At 45.3% G+C, this 6517-nt stretch overlaps 1 pseudogene; it reads right to left on the reverse strand.

Moving 5' to 3' along the window:
• Window positions 1-1255: 1255 nt before the first annotated feature.
• Window positions 1256-6162, reverse strand: LOC147677684 (inhibitory synaptic factor 2A pseudogene; annotated as a pseudogene).
• Between the last annotated feature and the right edge of the window lie 355 nt (window positions 6163-6517).

The following is a 6517-nucleotide window of genomic DNA, read 5'->3' on the forward strand; positions in this document are numbered from 1 at the left end:
ATTCAACAATGGCAAAAACGAAAATTAAATGGGCTAGGAAATTTAAAAAACAACATATATCCACCAAAGACATCAAATATAATTACCCCACCTAAACAATTGTTCAATTCTACAGACACAACATAAACTATTGTTGCATTCACTCATGGCTAGTAATGGAATTACTGGCTGAAAGGCCCATTGGCGGACTAGGCCACATAGTGAATTAAATGAATATTGCAAACTTATGAAAAATTATAGAGAAAATGTAATGAACTGTGAAACAGTTTTGCTTTACAAAAGAAGAAAAATTGCATGCAAAAAAAACTAGGCCCCTACTGAAATTGCAGTGTTACCAACTAGAATAAATTAAAGAAATCAAATAACAGTTTTTCAACTTACTTGTGAAATCTCAAATACAAAGTCCTTAAATCCAATGGTATATACGCAGCAGACAAGGAGAGTGATCCTTCCAACTCGAAATCCAAATTAAAAGTGACCAGGAGAGGGACTAAGCACTGGGATGAGCCTGCTGGACAGGAACAGGAAGTGGAGTCTCTGGGGGACTTCCTTCCTGTTGAAAAAAAAGTTTTTAAAAATGGCTTCTCGCACAAAAAAAACAACTGCAACATGCAGCTGTAAACCTCTCAGTTGCATCTCAAGCACAAAAGCTGCTTGAGTGCTCCATTTTCAATTGCGCTCGGCATTAGTTTGGTGCCTTTACAGCCGGAAGCCGGGTGAATGAGCTCAAAGTCTCGCAGAAGCTCGCTAGTGGTGCGAGAAGTCTAGCACACGTTCGAATGTGGCCTGAGAGTATCTTGGCACCCACGAGTGAGTACCAACAGAACTTGAGCGTGCAAACAGAAAACAATCTCTGCTTCATGCCTGAAAGGTGGAATTCTGGAACTCCACATTCCTCTGTGGAGTGCCCGAATTCCGTAAACTCCATGAGCGGAGCAGAATTTACCGCCTGGGCCTAATACTAACTCTCTTTTTGTGGTAGTGTGGGTGAGCAGTTAGGCTTATCTGAGGGTAGTGTTAAGCATTTGTTGTACTCACAGAGGCAATAAATGAGACACACACTCAAGAATAAATCCAAGAGCAATTTGTAAAAATAACATTGATGTTCACAGAATTTTTAGGACCATAAACACATTTCTAAGGTAAGTACTTTCGGAGTTATGATTTTTCAAACTTCGAAAAATATATCACTTCTAGTCGCAAATTACACATCGTAGGAAACAATGTGGAAAAAGCTGAAAAATGCATGGAATGTTCAGGCAATGTTTTCACGAATTTCACCTTCTCGTTTTAGGTTGATGTTGAGACAGGTCCAAAGTTCCAGCAAGAGAAGTTCAGGAGCATCCTGGATCTGCCGGGAGCAGAGATGCTGAGGTCTTGGAAGCTGGTACATAAAGACGGAGGGGGCCACTTGAAAAAGCACTTCACAGAGGGACTTACATGTAAGTATGGTGGGTCTCCTTAGAGGGAGGAGGTCACAAGGGCCAGGGGCTCAGGGGAGCAGGGCTGGTTGGTTGGTGCTGGGGCTGATGGGGCTAGGCGATAGAGCAAACAGGTCAGCAGGGCATCATGCATCTTGAGGTCCTTGCGGTCAGGAGCAGAACAATTGGAGGGGTGATCTCGGAACAGTTGAGTCATTCAGGAAGTGGGTATCGGGTGTCTAAATGTCCCTTGATGGGTGCTTGCTTCTGGTGTTTCGGGAGTTCGGTGTGTACTTTTGGTGTTTACTGTGGGGGTCCGGTAAACCAGGCACATTTTGGCTCTGTAGGTCCTGGTGCCGCCAAACATGACGGGGAGGCAAATTTGACCCTCCAGAGCTCTTGTACCTCTACTTGGTTTGATGCTGTGCTGAGGTCGTTGGGGAGCCGCACATTGACACACCGGTATTCATGGGATTGGTGCCTGCGGTGTGCAGGGAAGTGATACCTTCACTTCAGGTGAGCTTCATGGCAATTTCTTGAAGGGTGGAGGTGATCAAGGGTTCTTGAAGTCCTTTCAGGTTTCAGGATGATACAGCAGCAGTGATTGTTGAGTGGCTGGATAAGCAGGCAGGGGTTGTCACCTTTTTCTTCTGCAGCAGGACTTCAGTTCTTGAGCAGAAGGTCTTCTTTGTCCTGGTCTTCTCTTGTCCATCGAATCTGATGTTCAGGTCTTGGGTGTCACCTAAATACTGAATTTAGGGGTGTTACATGGGAAGATAGTTAGTAGCCAATGGGCTACTTATCTTTAGGGTATCCACACCCTCTCGTGACCGCTTCCTGTGGGAAGAGGCACTACCCTAGCCCTGATTTGAGGTTTCTCCATTTCAAGATGGTGGAATTTCAGAAGAGTGGTTCACATTACCTTCGCCACCCTTGGGGTGATGTAGGGTGAGTGGGCACCCTCCTCCTCTTCCAACCAATTCCCCAGCCTTTCCTCCTGCCACAAATGGAGCAGGAAAGGGGCTTGGTCTCCCCCACTCTCTGGAGGTTCCTGGGTTGGATTTCAAAGGCAGAATTGCCTTTGAAAGTTCCTGCCAAGGAATGCCATACTTTACTGGAGGAGGCTTTTTCTCTGTCCTCTGAGAGTGCGGGCTCTCACCCCATGAGGTCAGAAACATGTCTGGTAGTGGCAGGCTGGCGAAAACAAGTCAGGAACTACACCACTGCTTGGTAGGTATTCAGGGGACCCTTTAAAGGGCTCTTCTGTGTGGATCTATTAATAAATCCATAAGCGGCATCAGTGCAGATTTATTAAGACAAGATGTTCGGTACCAAACATCTCAGAAAGCAGTGAAGCCATCATGGAGCTAGGAAACCCGTGTTGACAATTATCCAGGCCATGTAATCTTTAGGGCTTTCCTGGACACTTATAACATCCCAGAATGGACTGAATATTTTAGGGGCATAACTGCTCATGCTGATATGCCCACACATACGATATAGGGCACCCTGCCTTATGGTTAAAGACCTGCAGTAGAGGTTGGTTACCTATATCCACCAGTGTATAGGAGGGAAGGCAGACAGGGCTTTATGCCTTGTCGACTTTTCGGATATCTCTGTGGCAAGAAATGCAGCCTGTAATGGCAGTGTGTATAGCCTTGGTGAGGGGCGCAGCCCCAGAGGACCCTCCTCAATACCCATGACCTGTGAACCAGGGGTACTATCTATTAGTGACTTACAGGGGCCACTGAAGTTGTGCCATTTGTAGTTGAGTTTTGGGGAAAGAGATTTGGCACTGGGGAACTGGTTAGCAGGGGCCTAGTGCACTTGCAGTTCAAAATACATCAGACATCCTTCAAACATTTGAGGCTAACCATGTCAAAAGAGGCACAATCCTAGAAGGCGGGATCCTTTTTTAGCTATCGGCTGGGGCCACCGAAAGTGCAACGACTTCTACTGCATCTCAACAGTCCTTAGTAGTGAATCAGGGGTAGTTCCCTTGCACTGCGGGTCCAACCTGCAGATCTTAGCCTCAGTCTTTCCTTCGGGTGTCGGCCCAAATCCTCAGGCAACGTAGGTACCGGCAGCCCCTCCTTGGGCAATTAAGTGAAGCAGGAAACTCAGCGAAGGAACTGTACATTACTCTCAAATCTTTTACATCTCCTACGGCTTGTACAAATCCTATCCCTGCCTCTCAGACCTTATGTTATAATATCTCCAATTTCTTTGATGATAAGATTGAAAAATCTATGATGGTTTCCCTATTGTGGTGAGTGTTGTTGATACTCTCATTCAGCCTCGTACAGTGTCTAGCGAGAATGACGTGCTGGCTCGCTTCCCTCCCTTGCAGGACTCTAAAGTAGAAGAGTTGCTGAAAGCAGCGAAATCAGGATCCCCTACTGACATCATGCCTGCCAAATTGTTTGCCTTATTGGCTCGGCATCTCGCTTCCTCTATCGGTTCATTATTCAACTTCTTGCTGAGTGAGGGAAAAATGCCTAGGGCTTGGAAATCTGTGCAAATCCTTCCGATTATCAAGAAAACAAACTTACCACCCACCGAGTTATCTAACTATTGTTCTATCTGGCTCCTTCTCCTCATGAGCAAAATCTTGGAGGGATATTGCAACTCGCACGTCTTGGACTTTATGGAATCGCAGACATGTCTGGACCTCTCACAATCTGGTTTCAGACTGAAACATTCTACCGAAACTACCCTGCTTGGTGTAACAGACTTTATGAAACTTTCGCTGGATAAGGACAAGGTAGTGTCTTTAGTGCTGTTGGATTTGTCCGCAGCCTTTGACTCTGTAGCTCATCACAGACTATTGCAAACGCTGACTGAAATTGGCAAAGTAGGTTCTGCCCTTCAGTGGTTTTCCAGCTTTCAGGCACAGCGCACCCAAACAGTGAAACTGGGTATTTTCCACTCTGAAGCCAAATCTCTAATTAAGGGGGTTTCTCAGGGTCCATGCCTCAGTCCCACGTTATTTAATATATACATGTCCCCCCTTGCAGATCATCATAGAACACAGCATTGTCCCTTTTTCATATGCTGACGATATGCAACTCCTGTTTTCATTTGGTAATAACTCTGCCGCAACTAAACAGATTTTTAGGTCTCTCTGAGCTAGCGCATGCGCTGCTCTGCGAGAAATTTAGTGAGTGGCTTTTGAAAGTGCTACCCACAGGCTTTTGCTGGCCTCCAGCTGGCGTTCACAATGGCGTGCAGGTGCACAGCTGCCATCTGGGTTTCTGTAATGGCTCCTTTGCTCGCACTACCCACTCCCTTCTCCCCCTCCCTCCTGGTCAGCTTCATTCATGCTTCTCTGTTTGCACTACCCCCTCCCTTCTTCCCCTCCCTTCTCATCAGCTTCATTCAGGCTCCTCCGCTTGCACTACCCCCTTCCTTCTCCCCCTCCCTTCTCATCAGCTTCATTTTTTGTTTGTTTTAGATGCTGTGAATCATGCTCCTCTGCTTGCACTCCCACCTCCCTTCTCCCCCTCTGTTCATCAGTTTCATTTTCCGACAAATCCGGGTATGCGGCATGGGAGGCAAGTGCAGGCAGATGAACTGTGGCTTCTTCCATCTGAAAGACTCTCTAGTGTGCTGATTGAGTGGCTCCCTCATTACCCAGTGGCCCTGTGACGTGTTTTGCTTTCTCCAGCAGCTGGCAATCAGGCTCCTCTGAAGGGTTGTATGTTCCTACAACGCATTCCATTGCAACTCATGCCTTTACCACCCATGCGTTACAACGGAATGGTTTTTCAACGCATAACCTTTTCCTCGAATTCTTCTGTGGTGACGTTGTACATCGTTAAGAGGAAGCAGACGTTTCTTTCCGTTTCCTCTTAAACGACGCCGATTGCCTGCACATCCCGACGTGACTTCAGGTGAGATTTTTTGTGTGGGGGGGAGACGCCCCCAAGCCCCCTTTTTTAAATTTTAACCTTTACCACATATGCCTTTACTACATACCTCGTAGTAAAGGTATGCGTGGTAAAGGCTTTCGTGGTAACCATGCATGCATTGTAATGCATGAGTGGTTAAGGTATTCGTGGAAACGGCCGTGTTGTGGTCGCCGTTTCCCCCTCTGAAGTAGAGCTTGTCGAATTCTGAAGAGAAGGGGGTTCTTCAGTGCAACTTTGCAAATCAATGCTTTTACTTGCCTCTGAATATTGCCAGTGGAAGGCTGATGCACAACATCCATGCATGCGTTAATGTTTGAAGCCAGTCCGTGAGTCCTTTGATCAGTCACCTTTCTGAATTCAGAGGTCTCCTCTGAGATAGCGCACACTTTTTTTATCTTTAATGTCTATTAGAAAACCATTGTTCTGATTTTTAAATATTTCGACAGCGGAGGCTTTTTTCATAAAATTCCCTTTCTTTCGGTGCGGAGAAAAAGTCAAAGCTTTTATTACGGTCCGGCAAAGTTTGAACTCCTGTGATCTGGGTAACGTTTGGGATTGTCCTTCGCGCCTCTACGGTCATGTATTTACGAAAAAGCTGTTTTGTAAATTATGGTCTTGGAATCTTGTTTGTCTGTTTGCTGCATTGTGGATAGTTGTTCATTCTGGGCCTCAGAGATGTCTTTAAATCTCACCTGTAGGGCTTCATTCCTTTTTTTAACAAGCCGGTTGGGGTCTAAAACATATTTCATCTCCAAGGCTAGTGAAACAGCTGGTTCAACGTCACTTTCAGAGGTTGTTAATAAGCATTTGCCTCCTTCTTTACTAACCATGTTTCCTGCACATAAAAAAAACGTTCTGCAGTCTTTATATGAGAGGCGGATCAGGCTTTTTTATTTAATGCGTATTTGCTACAAACATTTATCTCCTCAGTAAACAGATTCAACAAGATATAGATTTTAATAAATGCTGTTACTTTAACATACTATCTATTCTTTGCTCCATTGACTTCTACTCGCAGACTTCAACAGGTCCACATACATATTGTGTAAGAGGTTTTAATGGGATTGGAAGATTCATCATTATTTCATTCATGCTAACAGTGTTCCTTTGCATTTTTATTGTACCAAAACAGGCATAGGCAAATTCACAAAAGGGATGTGTGCAAACTATGCTTTGTGTGCACAA

The sequence above is a fragment of the Lissotriton vulgaris genome, chromosome 12, assembly GCF_964263255.1.
Source record: "Lissotriton vulgaris chromosome 12, aLisVul1.2, whole genome shotgun sequence".
NCBI classification, from domain to species: domain Eukaryota; kingdom Metazoa; phylum Chordata; class Amphibia; order Caudata; family Salamandridae; genus Lissotriton; species Lissotriton vulgaris.